General features: G+C 38.2%; 1 pseudogene; it reads right to left on the bottom strand.

The window, feature by feature from the left end:
* Window positions 1-1,481: 1,481 nt before the first annotated feature.
* LOC108896950 (microphthalmia-associated transcription factor-like) lies at window positions 1,482-20,927 on the bottom strand (annotated as a pseudogene).
* Window positions 20,928-21,113: the final 186 nt, after the last annotated feature.

Raw genomic sequence — 21,113 nt, 5'->3', positions numbered from 1 at the left:
ATCATGTGTGTATAGTAAAAGCTAGCAAATACCTTCACAAGCAGCTTGCTAACTACTCTCTTGTTATGTACTGTGAAATATATGCTTCATTAAAGATTTTTATTGTTTCTCAAAAAGTTGATGATTTTTATTTTTATTTTTTATGGAAACACTGTGGGCAGCTAATGTCCAGGTTGTCTACAAAAACATGGCATCATTGAGCTACTTTGTTAGCATGCGTCACACAAAATTCAGAACAACTCACAACCAACTGCCTGTAATTATAAATGTATAATGTTGGGTGAGTCAAAAACTTATGGCACAGAGCTGAAGAATTTCATGAATTCAAGAATTTCAACTTTTCATGACAATTCATGACAAGTTGTTGTTGAGTTAAGACTTTAGCAAACATTTTGCTTTGAGCTGTTTTAGCCTCCAGCAACTCCTGAGGAAAAAAATATCTGGGTCTTCACCTTTGTAGGCCAGCCAGGAAGTTAAAATCACCCTGTTTCCCTCTACAAAAAAATTTTCACTGGCTTTTGTATTATTACTGAAAATAAACTCTGTGAGCAACAGAGCTATGAACAAGCTACACACAAGGTCACATGCCATGCCTCCAATTTGTGTTTGATTTAGTGCTGACCTCCTCTTCAAAAGCCTTTCCCTCTTAGAAAACTAGCAATAGCTTGTAAGAATGTGTGAACACAGCGAGGCTATAAAGGTGGACTGGTGAATGGATCAGTTTTCATGTGCAGCATTATGACGTCAACAACCTCTGTGGTCTCATTTAGCCACTTGTTAGCAACCACCTTTTTTAAGACACGTAAAAGCTTAAAAAATCATAAGTGGGGTATTTACTGACGTATTTTATGTTGTAGAATAAAATGTGACAATGTTTTGACCTTGCGTTAACCACACCTAAGCAAAAACCCATTCAAAAAACTTGCCTTGGGGTGATGGAACCAGAAGTGCTAAAATGCTAACTTGCTTCAGGATTTTAGGACTCATTCCTGCACCACTTCATGTAGACTAATTTTATCAGGACTTTTTTTTTTTCAAGAAAACAGCCTTATGCAGGTGTAAAAAAAAATGACATGATGAGAGTGTTAAGACTCTCATTACATCAGCCAAATGGTTTGTAATTCCACACATTTTCCCCAGCTCCCCCATGCTAACTGGTGTTGATTGAATAACCTTTCAAAATCTAAGCAAATCTAAGGAAATATCAACACACTTCCCGTACTTTTATAAATACATATAATATAGAAAAAATTGCATAATATATAATTGCATATATTGTGTGTGGAAAACAAATAAATCGTCTATAAACACTTGACTGATATATCAAGGTTGATGAATTTGTAACTTGCCAAATATGTAACAACATATCCTCATTATGTTAACAGAAAACGTGAACAGTCACAATTATGTTATATACAAAAATATTTTCTGTTGTAGTTATAGAAACATTTATTAGGAAGTCTGACACAACATATTCATATAGAATTTTTTAGGGATGTGATGGAGGAAGTGTTTCTAAAGTGCAACTGCAGCAGCCACAGAGGAAGAGCTCAGTTGGCTGACTATTATATATAAATATACAAACAGATGATGAATGGTCAATGGATCTAGTGTAGTGTTCACACATGCACTCCAAACACAGTTTTTGTTGTTGTTGTTTTATAAAAAGGCTTTACACACATCAGCAGGTGTTTTCTTTTACAATGTTAGCAAGAGTTGACAAACATTAAAAAATAGCCCTGTACAGACATCAAAATGACAGATTCCTCACTGCATATATGGACATTTACTTAGCTCAGAGTTATGCAAGATAATGTTGAAATCATTCAGTGATACATGTCTACAAAAAACAGCTACATTGGGTCAAAGGCTCCTGTGAGCCTTTGTTAGCATATAAAACATTTATTTCTCAATTTTATTTGACATTTATCATAAACAAAGTGTGATAGTGTATCATAAATCTTTGCTCTCTGTGAATAAAAGGAAAAAAAATAAATATTTGACAGTAATAATATTTTACAGTAATACAATAATAATACTTATTAATGCTTGATGTTTGATTTGTTATTTCTTCAGAATACATTAAGGGCATGGGGCAAAAATAGCACAAATTTTAAAATGTTTAGAAGGATGCTCAGTGCTTGATAATTTAATATCTAAATATCTAATTACATGCTTTTCTTGCAGTGAAGTCATCAGAATTTAGAGCACTGCTAGATTGACTGATTCAGTAATTTTACATTCTGCCTATAAAAAGTAAATCTTTTTTTTTTTTTTTTTAGTAAACTTGAGCATAACACTTTTTGCACTATTACCAATACATTTTCACATATGTAAGTTAGATCAAAAATTTTAAAAAGACAAAAATCAAAAAGGCTAAAAACGGTAAAATCATCAACTTGAACAGTCTTTAATTACAGCAGACTGAAGGCACTTTTCTCAGTTGCTTTGTATTTGTTCGTCAAGTAATTCTGAGCTGTCCATTTGTGTGAAATCAAGATTATATGACTGCATAAAAACGTTGTAAAACAGAGAAACTGTAATGAATGAAAGGTCACAGTAAGGTCACTACAATACATGGGCAAAAACAGGAATCAAGATGAAATTAGCTTCTTTATCCATTTAGTCATGTGGATGCCTTTAAGTCACTTTAATATAGGTGCCTCACTGATAGCAAATTGAAAGTGTCAGCGTGGTTCATGGCACTGAATAATGCTAACAGCCATGCTCCTTCTCCTCCATACTCGAGCTGGAACTGTGGTGGCTGCTAACATTGTTGGAGCCATCTGGGGACATGGAGGACAGCAGGGGATCACTTGGGGAAATTGGCGACAGGGTGTTGTCCCTCACCAACTCCTTCATTTTACAGGTCCTGGAGTTTCCATAGGGTCCAGCGTCCCCAGCGTCTGCAGGCATCTGGTCAAAGGTGATGGTGCCATTGTTGAGGTCCAGTGTGGTTGGAGGAGACATGTCAGGAGCCGAGCCATGTTGGTAGAGCTCTGAGGGACAGTCGCTGAGAATGGGCTCCTGTTTAATAGCTCGGGCCATCAACTCTGATGTGCAGACAGGTGAGGATGACACCACTGTAAGACCATGAGCCCGGGCCTGGATTTCCAACTCCTAGATAAAGGAACAAACAGACAAAACATGAACACTCTTAAACCTAATGCCACATTGGGACACCCACCAGATACATCCATCTATTATCTATACCACTTATTCGTTAAGGGTCACAGATGGGCTGGAGCCTATCCCAGCTGACATCGGGCGAGAGGCGGGGAACACCCTGGACAGATCGCCAGTCCATCACAGTAACCAATTAACCTGCATGTTTTTGGACTGTCCCCTGGCTGACCTGGGGTTTAAACAGTGCTAACCACTGCACCACTGTGCCGCCCCACCCACCAGATTAAGGCATATAACATCAGTAATAGAGAAGTTAAGGACAAAAAAGCTTACTGGAGTAGTTCAGCAATTGGGAAAATTGACACCATGTTAATGTCTAAACAATAAATATGAATTACAGGCAGCAGACCTAACCTAACCTTAGCTTAGCTTAGTATAAAAACTGCAAACAGAGGGAAACAACTAGCCAGCCTCTTCCCAAAGGTTAATAAACTCTGAAATTTAAGACCCAGAATTACTTGCAAAGTAAGTTTAAAATTTCTGAAACAGCTAACCTATGTCTTCATTGCATTTTTATAACCGATGTTATGGTGTGTAAAGTCCAGAGCAACTCTGCTTTTAATGTTGATGTTGGGCCAAACTTTGGTGATGCTCCCGATGTGAATACAAAACAATATTGGGAGATTGCTGGTGGCGTTTTTTCTGATCTCCATTAATAGCCAAAGTTTCTAATTTGAATGTTTCTTTGCATAAGATAAAACAAAGAAAAGTAGCAAATTTTCACATTTAAGAGTCTGTGAATTTTTGTTGATTAATTTTTAGTCAGGGAAGTGACTGATGAATTGTTTCAGCACTAATCAGGATTGTACTCAAGTATTGTTTTAAAGAAACTTTTTAAAAACATTATAATAATATTTAATAATAATATTAAAAATTGTAAAATGATGAATGACAAAATCTGTTAATCTTCATATGTGTCACTGGTGAATCTATAACACGACTGCTCTGTGCAAAGCAAGCAGTGGAGTGTTAAATATAAACTTTGGTGAAAGTCAAACAGGGGTTAAAACTCAGAAAGTTCCGAGTCAGCATTCAGTTGACACTGAGGAGGTGGGCAGTGGTCGGCAACACACTAGCAGACGTATTGAGAGAGTTGTCACCTCTTCATCACCCCCTCCCTTTAAAGCACAGTGTGCCACCTCTCGCTGACCCCTGCAGCCAGAGTTCAGTGTTCAGGCTGCTCAGCTGCAAGGAGCTACGGACGACAACAAGCTCTGCTCCTCTTTATTTTACTCTACTCCCACTCAGCCAGCAACCCCCAGAGACGTGAGCGGAGCGATCTCCAGTCACACTTAATCAGAAAACACCATCAAAACAGAGAGAAAAAAAAAGCACAATAAAACTTTAAATTCATTATTTTCAACAGGCTTCAGCCAAGCACTGAATGTGTCCTATATTACATGAAAATAACATTAACAGAAATAATTTGAACTCATTACTTCTAGCTGGCTGTGCTTATTGGTTTAATGTTGGTTTCATTCTGTAGTTTTGTTACTGCATGATCAATACAATTCCTTCCTTTTAAAAGCAAAAATGAAGTTAATGCTAATGTTAACTTTATGAGTGTAACAATACATTAAATCTTAAGACCTGTAAAAACATCCTATTTATTTATTATTTCAGACATTTTAAGGCCTAAATTTTATATTATTTAATTTTAGACATCTAATGACTTTCTAAGGACCCTGTAATTTGTGACCTTTAGAAGTGCAGGTAGGTGGATTTTTATTACATTTGGGCAGAGCCAAGCTAGCTGTTTCTCCTGCTACCTCCTTGCTAAACTGACCAGATGCTAGCTGTAAACCTTATATAAATGTACAGATATGAAAATGGTATTGATCTTCTCATCTAAATCTCAACAAGGATGCAAATAAGTGTATTTGTTAGATTCATTCACTATTCCTAAAGTGCAAAGTATTTCATATGAGGTAAAATATATTCCAACATAAACTTCTCAAGCAACCTGCACGACATAGAAGCAAGTATATAATCGTATAATATTAAAGGATAACTAATTTGTGAACCTGGGATTTATTTTCCCATGTTTTGGGTTGATAGGAAAAAAAACAGGGCCACTGCAAACAGCTGCCACAATGTAAACAAAAGATGTAATTGTCCCCATCAAAGTATGCCCACTAAAGTGCTTGCTTTTGCCACTGACAATGTCTGACATTCTGTATAGGGTTCCTTTTTATTAAAGAGTATGGTCCAGGTCCCTTTGTTTAACCAGAAAAATGAATATATATCATTAACAAACTCAACACAGAACACAGGAGTTGTTGGTCTACCACTGCCTTCATCGGTTAGTTTGTTTGTGTTACTGTGTGGTACTTATGTAAATGATCTGAATACTTCCTCCGCCACTGAAAGTCACACAGTAACACACACAAACTAATGTTGATGTTTCTGGTATAACACAAGGCTGTGAATCTTTAATAAAAAAGTCTATCTTTGTAGGAATCATTATAATAATACAGACAGACTACACCGTTCTTGCTCAGTGCCACGTCACTTTCAAAGATTTTTGTCACTATCAATAATTTAGACACAATAGCATGGGAATGTAAGCCCCAGGTTAAAGAATACTGGAGTTATCCTTTAATATGACACTATATACTACTAACTATCATGACACTGAAACACTAAAACTGTGTATTAGTGACGTACTGTGCGTAACAGTATGCCTTTGGTGGTTTGTTTCACTTTTTTTTCCATGATTTGAAAATTTGACAAAAGTGGAAAAACCTTTACATCGCCAGCTTCTCTGAAGGGACTGTTTGGTTTGTTATGTATCTTTTTATTGCCATCTTCCAATGACCCACCTGTATACGAAGCATCAGATGGCGGTTTGCGTGTTCCAGCTTCCTCTGTCTGCATTCAAGTTCCTTGGCTCTCTGTTGCTCCCGCTGTAGCTTTCTGATATAGTCCACTGAGGCTTTCAGAATGGTGCCCTTATTCCAGCGCATGTCTCTGGGGTATAGAGGAGACAAAGATCTACAGTCAGAGTCAGCTGACCAGCTGACCAGAACAGCACAAGATTCTTTACGGCCCCTCTGAGTAAATAAGCCATTACACTTTAAGGACACTTGGACGCATGAAGAGGAGAATGTAAAAAACAAAGCTAATGAATAGACAGACAAGCACATAGGTGGATGGGCACACACATTCATACCCATAAATACACCAAAACAAATACTTACGGGTCATTTGACTTGGGTATCAAAGTTCCCAGCTCTTTGATGCGGTCATTGATATTGAATCTCCGTCGTCGTTCAACTACAGTTTGTCAAATAGAGGATATGGTTAGTAGAGAAGCCTGGTAGACCAGTCTTTACAGGCTATATAAGTAGGTCATAGAGTAAATCAGTGTAAAACAATATTTTACAAATATTTTAAGATTTTACAACTTAGATTTAAATTATAACTTAAATTCTAATATTTACACTACAATGTTTAAAATATCCAGTTACAACAAATAACATACGGATACAAAAATATCAAATCAAATTTCTTTCAGAAGTAAGTATCAAAAGAATCTCTGTGAGAATGAGCTATAAAAACTGATTCTGTGGACTTACTTAAATTGTGGTTGTCCTTCTTTTGTCTCTCTTTGGCAAGAGCACGAACTTCAGCCTCTGTGAAGCAAGGAGAAATGTGAATGCAAGCGCTTTGAGAAAACGTCATCATTTCATTAAGTGGGAAATGAAGCACTTGGTCCTTAAAATGATTGCATACTAGCATTTCATGTACTCATCTGTTAATTTACAATGGTATGCTGCATAACCACCACTAATACATCATTTACAACTGACAACATGTCAAATAGCGTCTCATTTTCTATAATTACAGGTTATTCATATTGTGTGCGATTTAGTCATTGACAAAATACTTTATATACAGTTTCTGACAATCAGATTGAAAACAGCTTTTACATTTAATGAAACATCATCTTTGTCACTTTCTTCATTTTGCTTTGCTTACCTACTGGAAAGCCCTCTGGCCTTTGATAGTTTTCATACTGGCCACAGGATCCAGGCTTGTCCAGTACTTGCTTCATGCCAGGAGCTGGAGTAATTATTTGGCAAATAATTGACTTAATAGTATCTTGTGCATTTCCAAATTGCACACAATATCAGCACTGGCCTAACGTAATGTTTTCACTTTCTATATTCTAATATAGACATGTTTGACTTACTCCTTGATGCAGGATTTAAGTATAATAAACACAATCATTTACAGTATAAATGCAAAAATACTGTATCAGGACAAATTACAGACTTTTAATAGTGTGTTTAAATCTGATTTGGCTACCAAATGAAGTGAGGTTTGTTGAGGTTGATCCAGTTATTAGTCACAGATAAATGTACTATACTGACTGTGAGTCTTAAACTCAGCCCAAATGATACCTACGAACAGTAAATCAACAGTAAAAAGAACGTGAAAATACTGAGTGTGCGAGATGTTCTTCTCAGTTGTTTACCTGTGTATTCCCTTTTAATGTTGGGTGGACAGGAATTGCTGATGGCGAGCCCTGGGAGAGGAAGTCCTTGATTGCCATACACATCGAGAAGGTTGCCAGACACAGGGAGCTACAGAGGATGACACAAAGTATCCAGTGTGTCAATATACAGTTATACATAACAACTGTATCTTGTTTTTTACTTAAATTGTCATAAATGGATCCCTTTGTAGTCATATTTACAATATGTACTGTATCCTTTTAAACAGGGGAGAAAATTACCGGGTTGTTCATTTGGAGTCCGGGATCCATCAGTCCGAGAACATCCTCATTATAACTTGACTCCAAACTAATAATATCATCAATGACATCATCCATCTGTACAACATAAAATCACATTTCATGAGTAATAATATCTGTTGTAGCAGTTTATCCATTTATATTTCTGAATCTAATGAAATCAGGCATACTTCTTTTTCACAGTTAGAGCTGAGGGTGAGCAGGGCCATGGGACTGTTGGGGGCGCTGCTGGCGGGCCCAGGCGGCATGCCGTGCTCAGGGGGCTGGCTGGGGCACTGGTTGCCAGCTTTACCACCCAGGGTGGTGGACAGATACTGCCTCACCTGCTGCCTCTGAGTATGCTGGATGTGGTACTTGGTGGGATTCTCCAGGTGGGACTGCACCTACATAAGCAAGCCATGAACATTTGAATAGAACATAAGATTTCATCATTTTCATTCTTTTATCAAGTCTGGTATATGACACACACACGCACACACACTCACACACACACATATATATACATAGATATACTTGTTGTCTTGTATAGTAGATTAGAAGGCAAAGATCACAAACAATAGCTAATTCATAAAAGAAAAAAAAACATCATCATCATTAGCATTAAGCTGCCTTTTGAAACCTGACTGCAACGCATACAAGTTGTGTTCAAAAAATTCTTTCTTTTCCAATAACATTTCAGATGTTTGCACATTGTGTCTGTAAAGCGTCCTTGGGTCTTGTGAAAGGTGCTATATAAATTCAAGGTACTATATTACTATTATTATTATTATTATTATTATTATTATATCTTCAAATTACAGCAGCAATGATCTCAAATGTACAATGCAGATTTTAATACCATCGTTTGCCCCGAGACTGGCTAATTTTATTTAGCGGAGTCTAAAACTCTCCCTTCCACAAAGGGGACACTATAGAACATGTCAGTTTTGTCACATGGTCTTTGAACTAAATAAGTTTTGCATCCATAAGCTTTTCTGTTCCTGTGTAGTTCTCATAGTATCAACAGCTGCAAACTGGTGTACATAATGGTTTAGCAGAGATAATGACACAGTATGTAAAGGTACATAAATAAATAAATGCTGTTTTGACCAGGATCATCTTTTTTTTCTGGAATAATGTATGGAATGAAAAATCAACTCATCTCACCTGATAGTGGCTGTATTCAAGCATCTCCAACATGTTATTTGAGTGGTAATTGATAAAAAATAATCTACATACAGTAATTAATCCCTTTGTCTTGTTAGCCTACAATGAAGACAGCAAGCTAGTTTGTGCAAATCTGAGAGGGGACACTAGTCCCGCTCAATTTATCCAGGGCTTGAGGCTCATTAGTTATGCAAGTTAAGAAATGGAGGAGGACACTCAGACTCATCCTCCCACTGCTGTGTTGTTCCAGCTTAACTATGAATTTATGTCTTTATAGAGCCCATTTGACGTCACCACCTCCAGCTCACAAAGGAGTCTTTCTACTGGTTGGCCAGTAGTCTGCGAAATGAAGCTTGCTGAAGGCCAACTAACGTTTAATCTTTAGTTATGCTCATCTAGTATAAAACATTATTTGTTCTGAGCACTAGGAGCACAACTGATACCACTGTTTTGCTACTAACTAGCCATATGAAAAGCCAATGTATGGTGTGTTTACTAATCCACCCATTTTTGGGATTTTTAGAGGTTAATTACATTTAGCCGTCAATTGTTTTGCAGTCACACTGTTGCAGGGTAAAGACGTGAAAGTATTTTCAGGCTCAAGGGCTCAGGGAAACATATTAAATTTAAATATTCACATATGGCTTTGTCCAGCCAAGGTCAGCTATCTTTGTACTAGAAATCATTTGATATCAATAATGATAGCACAGCAGTCAAGAGGAGTATATCTGCTCCACAGCTTTTTATAGACTTTATTTTTGTGAATCAGTTGATCACGGCGCCAAGCACAGTCAATGGTGCACTGCAAGGGGCCCAGAGGGTGTGGTGATTGACTTTTTAAAAATTTTGTAGTCAGGAATGCATGCTGGAGCTGATTTGGTGGAAGTGGGGTGAGGAGATAACCCATTTAATCATATGGTTCCTTTTAAAATTAGCGTAAGATGCACAGCCTGGAGGAGGAGGAGGAATTTCTATAAATTAATATGCAGTATGGTGCTGTAAATTGAATCAGCTTGGGAGAATATGACAAGTTTGATAGTCCAGTGTGAAGAAGAAAAGAGGGGAACTGAATGGAACAATAATTTGGTCATCCATTTTGTCCCTAATATGTATAGAAGATAATGCATATACCGTAAGAATAAGAGAATTAGGCCATGGTGCATATTGATGGTTCCCTGCTGGCAATAATTCCACATATGTTTACACTGTAGCTTCAATCACAAAAAGAGCTTTTGAAACCAATGGTAAATCTGACAGAAATTTTGCTTTCTCTTGCCTACATTTATACAGACAGACTCAGAGACAGATTTATCACCTGTTCAGTGTATTTAGTTCATTTAAATCCTAAGATGTCTGAGGGAAGAAACCCTGAATGAGCACTGTGTTCAGCCACCAAGAATTGTGATATTTTAAGGATTTTTCATTTCCATTTGCTTCATTCTAAAGTAAGTGATGTGCCAGAACATAAATATTTAGAGCATAAAATCAAAAGATTGCACCAGTTTCGCAAAACCACAGACCTTTAACTTGCTGTATTATTTGGAGGAGAAAAAAAACAGAGCAGGGGCAGCAAAGACGGGCAACATCAACAACTGGCCTTGAGTCACAACCTTAATGTCATGAAGTGGTCTCTCATATGTAGTAACCCCTTTTTGAGAAGAAGACCCAAGACAACGCACTTGTATATAATAGCAGGACCTTTCTCTTTCAGTGTATATTCTCTTGTCCTAAAATAAGAAATTCTCAATCTCAGTAAGTTTGGGTTTTAGCTGGTAGAATGTATCACGTTTGTGAGTAATATATGAATAAAGGGGAAAGCCAAGAATAAACCAAACATGTAGTTGGCAGTCTTCTCCAGGGTGACTGAGCACACCATTGGGGCGGCTGTGGGAGGTAGAGCAGTCGCCCACCAATCAGAAGGTCGGTGGTTCGATTCCCGGCTCCTCCAGTCTGCATGCAAGGGTATCTTGGGCAAGATACTGAACCCCAAATTGCCTCCGATGTGTGTGTGTCACATCGGTGTGAGAATGTGTGTTTAGAAAGCACATTATATATAAAATATGTCCTGTATGAATGTGTGTGAATGGGGTGAATGTGATCTGTAGTGTAAAGTGCTTTGAGTGGTTGAAAAGACTAGAAAAGCGCTATATAAGTACAGACCATTTGCCATGGTTCACTGTCTTGGTCAAAAACACAGGCAATAAGTAATAAAATGTGTGAACTTCTAGTAAAGGATCAGGCTCTTTGTCCAGTAGTTCAAACTGTTTATACATACTTGAAATTAGGTTTTATGTTAAATAGCACATAAACTTTTCCTGTCCAGCCTGTCCATCATTTGGATGTCCCAGCATTTTGCTTACAATTAAATATTTTCAAGCCCATTTGATAAGATGTACAAACTCTAATTACTTTTCAGTTGCATTCAAGGATAAAAGAGACAATGTCCACAGTCTTTTGTGTTTATTTAAAATTATTATTTAAGGCATTTTATTCATAATAACTTGTTTGTTCCAAACTTGCAGCAACACTGGATAAGCTGTGTATGCTTTTGTGCCACCAACACAGTAATTGTAGCTTTTTAGGCTGTAATCAATATTCCACAGAGGGATAACATGTCATGGCCAAATTCTTTTCCCGTTTTGGGCTCCCTAATGTAACCATTGAGCACTTGCCACAGTGTTGTCAATTATTAATTGCACTCAACTGAAAGGAAAACTATAGCATTGATTATTTACAGTATTGTGACTTACATTCCATGATGATGTGAATCGGCTTTCATGCAATGCATTGAAATCTGACTTTATGCTTTTTTATTTGTGATGCTGAATGGTAAACTATCCCTAGAATCCAACATTTATGCAAGGAATCAAGCTACTTATCAGGATCTTCACGTGTGATGAAGTTCTAACAGTCATGCAGCTGATTAATGCAAACAACTACCACTGTGTCTCGTGTAACGCTGCTGGGACATCCAGCATCATGTCTTTGTGTGGATTATTGGAAACTCACTAGGAGTTGGTGAGGTGAGCACAAACACAAGGGAAGTGCCCCCTGGCTGGACAGACCCTTATATGATAAAACAGAGAAAGCATTCTTTATAAACTCATAGTAGAGCGTTTCTTTGTCTCCCCTTCACAGTGTGGCCTTTTCCTTCAGCCAAACCTTTGGGTTGGGGGGGGGGGGGGGGGGGGGGGGGGGGGGGGGGGTATTAACAAGGGATGTATTTCATTTATCCCTACAGCAAGCCGAGCTCCCACTTTATTCACAGACTCTTTGTGAGGGAGAGGTTTATTACCTTCTCAGGGAGAGCACATGGGTCCATGTTTTAGACTTCTGCCCTGAGGACCAATAACATTTCGAGAGATAGTCGTCACTCCTTGACCCCTGAAAAGAAACAGATCCATTCATATCTCTCGACCAGCTCCACTGTGTTTCTTACATCCCTGGCAACCAGCCACCCTTGAGGGCATTTTTTCAAAGGAGGATGCTAAACATTTACTGTGTGCTAAAATTTAAGGGCATGGCTACAGTAGCTACAGGAGCTACTGACAACCTAGGCATTGCTTTCAAATCATAGCAAAAGCAACAGCTTGTCAATAACACAAGTGCACAGAGAATAGATGGATAAATACACAAATTACTAAAGAACCACTTGAATCAGATCTCTAATGAGAGTGATATTTCTGAAGTTAAATATCATCATACCATCATATATTAATGACTCAGCTTTGTGCTCTTATTCATCATAAGTATTAAATTCTTACATGCATTGATATCATTTCAGTTGATATGATGGTGCTACAGGAATTCACTTCTTCAAAAGATTAGCTTTGCGCTGAATATGAGGTTATGTATTCATAGCTTTATAAACAAAATAAACTACAAATGTAAAGCCTTTTGAGTCTGCAATGTTCATTGAGTCTGATAAATACTCAAAAAGAAAAACATCATAATGTCCACTTTATAGGGAAAGCTAAGTTTGAGTGTAGTTGAAAGTGCTAATTTATCAAAGCACCTGTTCACAAACATACATTAGCAGAAAAACAATAATCAAGAAGTTGCAAAGTTGCCATCAAAAAGTTTCAAGACTGTTCCCATTGTGGACGATTGCACGGTAACATGCATTCAAGTGTGACCAGCAACTTTTAAGAGTCAGCATTCAAGCAATCAACATCTGGCCTTGTGTTATAGATGGTTTTATGACCACTTGGAGGTGCACATTTGTGATTTCACCATGGAGAAGGGGCAGTACTGTGTCGAAGTCTGTGAGGATCTCTGTCAACTGACTGCAGAGCCTGCAGTCTCCAAGACCAAAGAAGACACAACATCAGGTCACAAGCAGAGCAAGAGTGGATATTGTTACAATTTTGTTTTCATACAAGACATAATAATTCTGGAAGTAAAAAAAGTATCCTTTGGTTGGAAATCACTACCCTATAGGACATCACTGACATATTATATGACATTTTAAAAAGGCCAGATACACTAAAAATGCAAGCAATTTCCAAGCACAACAGACCTCACACAGAATGTCAGTCTTTATTACAAAAATATCAACCGTGTATCAAACGGCAGGGTGATTACAATAAGGTTCTTTTAGCTGGCATCAACTCCAGTTTGTTTTCAGCCAACCTGAATCCCGAATAATGCATGTAATGTGAACTCACCAAGACATTTGGAGTTGCATAAATGTCATATCAAGCAACCTGGTACAGTGGATCTAGTCAGTGTAGTCAGTGTTCACTTGAGGAATGCTTAGATAACATAATCATGAACAAATGAGCTATATATTTCAGACTACATAGGGCTAGTCCCACTGAACTACATGTAAAACATACTAACCTGTATCTTTAGTGATTACATTCACCCATTGACATCTGTCAGGAGACTTATATAATCTGGTTATTAGCATGTGCTTAGCAAGAGTTTATTTATACTTAATGTCAATAAAGAGCAGATCTGCTGTGAGAAAATTACAAATATCACAGTAAGAAGTTAACAGAAGAGGAGATACAGTGTTTGTTCTGTTACATACAGCAGCAGTAAGATTTCTTGTTCTTGTCGTGTTTAGATGCTTTCTTAGTTCTGTTACAGCTCACCTCATCTCAGCCCACACGTCAGATAAAAACACAAGCCCTATCAATTGTGGAGTTTGACATGGTTTGAAACAACTGCTAATAATGTTTCTGCAAAATGTTGAAAAACCTGTCCATACTTTTGGTGCCTCTCGGTCTCCAGGGGCTCTCAGAGGATACTAGCATCTCAACATGTGATACACTTATTAAAACTACTAGTTTTACTTTTGTCAGAGTTGCCAAAATTAATATTAGCTTCCTCTAATGTGAGTGGAGGTCACATGGGCCTTGCAACTGTGTACAAATGAAAGCAAACCTGTACCTTTGTCAGCATCACTGAGTAAATATGAATTTAAAAAGTAAAGTATGAAGGGATTTACAAATGAATACTGAAAACACCTAAAGCTTGCAATCAAAATGGTCTTCCTAGAGTTATTCTAGCTTCAGTGAACAGACCACATAAGTGATATAATGATGGGCTTTTTTAAAACAAAGTCTAAAGTGGTATTCAGATTTCATTGGTAAATGTTTACTCGTCCAAAGTTGAGAAAGATGAGAAGGTCGAACAGATAGCAGCCAGTTAGCTTAGCTTAACATAAAGACTGGAAAAAGAGGAAAACAGCTAGCCTGGCTCAGTCTGAAGGTAACCAAACCAAATCCCAGAATCTTCTACAAACATCTGCTGGCACCCTCCAATTCTGAACAACACCATGTGAATCCTGAATATAGGCTTACCATTGGCTGACTAGCCCACTAAGCACGCACAGCACAAGAGGAATATACTCTAGCTACCCACCATCCTAATATACCCCTCTGAGTTGTAACCAGCAATGTTTATTCATGAAGTCATCCAAGGTAAATCAATTCTTTCGTGTCACTTGCCCATTTGATGTAGGCCTACAGCAAAAGGTAAATTTGTGCATATCATAAAATACATCTAAACCATTCAGGTAGGGGCCTACGTTTTAGCAAAATGTTTATTCAACAGGGCACTTAACTCATTTACACCAAAGAAGACACTGAACACTTACAGGCCCAAAGTGATAACTGGAACTGGATTTTGAGATGAACAGCTGCTACATGTGCTGATTTCTGCCATCGCCGCAAGGAAGTAGATTTCGGTCTCTTGCCTAATGCCCTTAGTAACACTTCTCTACAGCAAATAGCAGCTACTGTAGAGACAGACCATTTCATCAAGAGGAGGAGCTTGACACAAAGAGATGTCTTCTCTGCTCCTTACCCTGTGGCTACATGGTAACATCAGCAAGAATGTAACATCCTCTTCCAAGAACGAGGCACATTGTCGAGTTTGTGTGGGATTAGGAACATGCACTTGCTTAACTGACAAACAATAAAGCTTAATTTAGCAGCTACATAAATACACAGAGCCTTGTTATCATGCCTTGTGCGGGGCTATGCAATCTATCAGCTAAGCTTGCTACCACAGAGTTAAACAGTAAAGCGATTCAAACAAGATACTCTATGTTCCCTACGAGCAGCAAGAGAAAGGTCATACAGACCAGCGCTATCATGAAGTGCAGTATTATCTTCTAGTACTGTACTGTGTCCGTGAAGATATATTTCAAAACAATTTTAGTACTACACTTTATCTGTAAAGATAATGTGCAGTACTAAAAAACAAAACAGACAAATCTGTCTATGTGGAAAATTCTTGCGGTGGATTTTGAAACTTGTGCAGACATGGTCTACTCTTTGAAAACGTTATCTTGAAGAATCAACTGGCTACTAGAAATTAAGAACAGAGCTCTAGGTATACTCTGATGAGTTTAATAAACAAAAGGCTCTCTTAGCTCAGCCTCAGCTCAGTTTGAGACCTCAGACTCTACCCTGAAAATCAAAGAGCACAAACATGTAGCATTATTCAGCTCAATGTGCCTGGAGTTTGAGGAAAAGGTCAGTGTAAACCACTAACGTCTGCACGTGGAGTTGAATCTGATGGTTTTTAAAAGTCAGGGTTTCTCGGGGCCATCAAATAATATATGACTGTCTTTGATCTCATTACTAAATACATTCAAAGCCCCATTTCAGGATGAACATTTTTGGGATAGATCAGTTCGCAAAAACAATACACTATGTCTTTCATTGCCACAGGAGATTACATATCACATTTGTCATCAGTTGTATAACATGGCTCTAACGGTCAAAGGTGTCCGTTTTACTCAGCTACTGTACATATTGCTGCTGTTACAATAGTGCCCATAAAGACAGTAAAAAGTGTTTCTAAAACTAAAATATGATAATAGTTTTAGTACATGCATATTCACTGAAATGCTTGAATTAGAAAGTTGTGTTATCCATAGACACTTAAAATGAGAGTGGTGAACCAAAACATTAAAGTCCATGTAAAGCAGTAATAGTAATGTGTTCTGAGTTAGTAACACTGGGGGGCATGTCCACTGAAGGTGCTGAAGCTACGCCCACTCGAACAGTGCAGCACAGTGACAGTTAACACACAGTTAACACACTGTCTTGCCAGATGCAGGGAAGACAAAAACTACAATAACTTGCAGCCGACCGGGAGAAGCATCAATGCTAATGCAGCATCAATGCTAATGCAGCTCTTCTATTTGTAACGGTTTTAGGGGCGGGGTTATGTTCAGTGGTGGCTTCAGTGCTTCCCAATCTTGAGAATAAAACTAATAGAAAACTGTGAAACAGTCTAACTCCACTTTGCAATAATAAATGGTTTACCGACTTCACACATGTTTTCATGAACTATTTTCTGACATAAATAATGGCAGTGGAAAGTAACGCCAATGCTAATTCTTGTTTTGCCTCTACTTCTACCACTTCTTTTCTTTTATTGGAGTTAGCATGCTAACCACCTATCCCTGTCCCCTTCCGTGTTGTAATACTATGATCAGATAATGAGTCACTGTAGCATCCAGTCTGCCCTCAGTCCAACATGAGAGGATAAAGAAGTAGGGGTACCCAGAGGGCATTTTAAAACCTCTTGTCTTGTAAACATAACAATGACTGAGTAAACGGCTGTTAATGCTAACATTGGCTATGTAGCAATAACAAACTTACATGCACCTTTAGCACCTTCAAGTGTTTGGAAACAGCAATAATTCTAAATTACATAGATTTATGTTTTAAATTACTAGATTTTAAGACTTGTTCTAAACATGGGAGATATGACAGCACAGGAGAACATCAAGTTGGGGCTCTTAAAATGTGAGGTGGGTTTGTAAGAAGATTTAAAATAATACAATCATGTAAGTGAAGAGAGGTAAGGGCACAACAATGACTGATGTGAAATTAATTTGTCAATAGAGCTTTTTCACAGCAAGCACGTTTGCATGTCAGACAAGGAGAAGCACAAATCAACAACATTATATGTGCATTCCAGTTAGGTGAGCTCGGTCTAGTCCCCATTGTGCTCACTCACTCAGTCATGGTTTACTGGGATGCATGCTTTTCGTGTCAAAATGTCTGGCATGAAAAAGGTCTATTTATCACTGATTTTCTGTGTTAATTCTAAATTTTCATGAAACAGCTCTTGGCTGTTTCGGTCTGAAACACAATTTAGGATTTTTTTTTTTCCATCTAGTGCTAAGGTCACTGCCACTGGTAAAGCTCTACTATCATTGTTCTATAACAACGCTGATAACATCTAAGACAGCACGGATGTGCGCACAACTCAGCCCCTTGGAGAACAGTTGCAGTACACAGGCAAGAAACTTTCTTAGCTGTTTTGTGCTGTGGAAGCACAAAAAGGTCCCATTGTATAAGGGACTTAGCCTCAACAAATAACTTTGTGTTTTAAGTTTATTTGCTCATGTTATCATATGTCTGTGACAGTTCTTGGTGTTTTACTTAAGTACATGTATTATGTCATTTCTTTATGTGAGTGAATTAAATAACATGCTTTTCTGTTGTTAGTTTGCATATACATTTGCCTTTGTCTGTATAGTACAGTTTCACTTGAGGATATGGGTTTCAAAGGATCTTCCCAATAGTTAGGGTTAACCCTAACCCTAACACAATATTGGACAAAATATTGCATTCTCCATTATAATAGACGTCTCAAAATGTGTCTGCAGGGGACCTTTATAACACCATGTGATAACAGCACAACAGCTGAATCTCAGTCAAATGGCAAGAATTCACATTTGCTGGTAGTTCTACATGTTGCTTATAGATTACACTGGGTCAAGAAGTCATTAGACTGAAATAGTCATTTCTGAAGGGTCTTAAGATAAGTGCTTAGTTAAATCTTGTCAAGGTCAACAACACTGAAAAAAATACAACCAATAAAAAATAAAAACTTTTTTCAAAAAGCGTAAAGATACAGAAATACATTAAAACTACACAGATTAGTTTTCTGAACTAAGAGTTTCTTTCTGCTAGGAACTAGGATGTACAAAAAAGGGAGAGAATGGCAGGTGTGATTGCTACTGTGGCTTTAGTTTGAACAAACATTCTATGTTTTACTGGTGAGACAGATTTTTTTTTTATTAATTTAGATCAGAGATTTTTTAACAGTAAGGTGGGTCTCCCCAGGGAAGCACTGGAGAGCTGATGGGCATGGCAGATGGAGAAACATGAAGCAAAGACACTGCATCAGGTGGAAGGGATGGCCACAAACCAGTGTTCCAAAAACAATGTTAAAAAACAAGTTAGTTATTTTAGTTGGCTAGCTTATTAACACAGTCAGCGGTTGGGGCTGTTGCAGTGGCTGTCACTCACAGCTCATGGAGGCAATTAAGGTGCTTGAATTTGCACCAAAAATCTTTCTCCTTGGAGTCACAACTCCAGGCACTCTGTAACTCCAGACCTTGCCTGAGAATATGGGCAACATGGGCAATCAGGACCTGTCAATATATCTAGACGGATGATTAATTGTACTTTCTCCTTCTATTGAAGGATTGGCCAGATATTCCTGAGTTGCTTTGTGCTAGACTTACATTGACTGGCCAGTGGGTGGAAGTGTATGGAGCAACACTCTACTGTCCAACGTGGTGGCTGATGTCAAAACCTATGCATATACAAAAAAAAACAGCTTTTTAATAGCTGTCAATTGTAGTGACCACGGGTGGTACAGAGGTGCAGTGGTTAGCACTGTCACCTCACAGCAAGAGGGTTCTGTGTTGCATGTTTTTACTTCGCACTCTGTTTACATCCCCCAAAGCATCAAAATTATGACAGTTGGTTAAAAAAGGGGGCCCACTGTGTCTAGCACTGATTAAGATTATCTTGCAGTGTATCAATTATAGTTATAGTTTCTTCCTTAAATGATCTCAACTCAGAATCTAATTATAATTATTTATTGCTAACCTCTGAATTAAGTGTAACATAAAACTCTCTCCCTTTGCTTGATTCTGACCAAGGTCGGAGGTAACCTGGCTAATTAAAGGTCCCCCTCCCCTTTTGGACAACCTCCTCTGAGCTTTATGTTTTCACTTTCATGGTCCAGCAGCTCTGCCTGGTACTTCTAAGCTAATTTTGTCTCGCATGCACGGTTTTAGGGGGGTCTCTGATAATCCACAGACAGGTTAGGTTCAAACAGTCATAAAGTGCTCACCCAGGAAACTGGCATTGTCTGAATTCTGTGAAAAAGATAGTGTAAGAAAAAGTTTCTCCACAGTTTTCCTGTTCTATCATTGGCACAACCATCCTTTAGAACAACTTTCAGAAGAAAACTAGTATGTTTTCCAGCCCATTAGCAAAACCGAACAACAATAAAATAATTTTCTGTTTTGCACAGACACGCAAAGCCACGTGAAAATAGAGAGCCACGTGCCAAAAGACACTGTGGCAGGATTTGATTTTCATGCTGAAATAATGTGAAGTGTATAGTGCGACAAGTGATGTCATTCATAACCTTAAAAGAATGTCTCTGTTACCCAATGGCAGAAATGTTACACTCATCTTGCAGAACATATTGGATGTAATGATATCACATGCATATAAATCTGTGATAATTGACAGAAATTCTTTTTTTTTTTTTTTTTTTTACTTGTAGGGATAGAAAATCAATAAATCCAACACAGAAAACTATATATCAATTGTGTGACCGTTGGAATTTTCTTGCATAGCCATTTAAAATTCCTTAGAGGGTGAACACTGATACCTGGTCCTGATCTTTAATGACGTCAAAATGCAATAATTATGCAGTTGTACATTAATCTTAATTATCTAAAAGACATAATTATTAATATGTAAGAGTTATTTCTGAGATATATTGCAAAAACAGTTTCTAATCTAATTTCTAATTTATTCCCATGCATTAAGGGGCATTCGGTTCATAGCAGGAATCAAATGAATGAAAATATGTCAGTGTAGTGGAGCAAATAGGATTAAATGAGTAGAATGCAAATGTCTGGAAACAGGAATTCTATCAAGAGATAATCCCCCCTGTGGATTTAACACAGTGCACTCTCAGAGAACTGTATTTGTCTCTCAACTGACACAGATGTAGGAATTTCTGAAGCCAAAGTCCATGATCAATTTGAATGTGATTTAAAGAAATGGAAGAGTTACATATAATCCACTTTCCAAAACAAGGGCCGGGAAAACTCAAGAATCCACACAAGAACATCCACCACTATGTTGCCTACGGAGCATTGTTACCTTTCACATCAGTTGTCACTAATACAGGTGTACCAGACTGTTGGAAGGCTTACCTTGAGAATTTCCATGGGTGGCTGGTTCACAGCAGGCCGGACGGGGGGAGGTGTTACATGGACGGTAAAGCTGTGTCGGGTGCCGTGGTGCAGAAGGTCCTTGGTCGTCCTCTCTCGTCCTCCCTGCGCTCTTGACCCTGCCAACGGGCAAACACTGGCTGCTCTGGATGGGTGACCGTCACGGCCGGTAGAGGTGGGGACTGTGGAAATGCTTGTAGAGGCCATGCAAGTCCGGGGGAGCACTGAAGACCCCAGCCCACCCAAGGGCAAAGAGGAGAGGGAGGAGTTAAAATCGGG

This window comes from Lates calcarifer, unplaced genomic scaffold (assembly GCF_001640805.2).
Source record: "Lates calcarifer isolate ASB-BC8 unplaced genomic scaffold, TLL_Latcal_v3 _unitig_416_quiver_1720, whole genome shotgun sequence".
Lineage (NCBI taxonomy): Eukaryota > Metazoa > Chordata > Actinopteri > Centropomidae > Lates > Lates calcarifer.
Note: the sequence above shows the minus strand (reverse complement) of the source record. Positions and strands in the feature narration are given on the sequence as shown.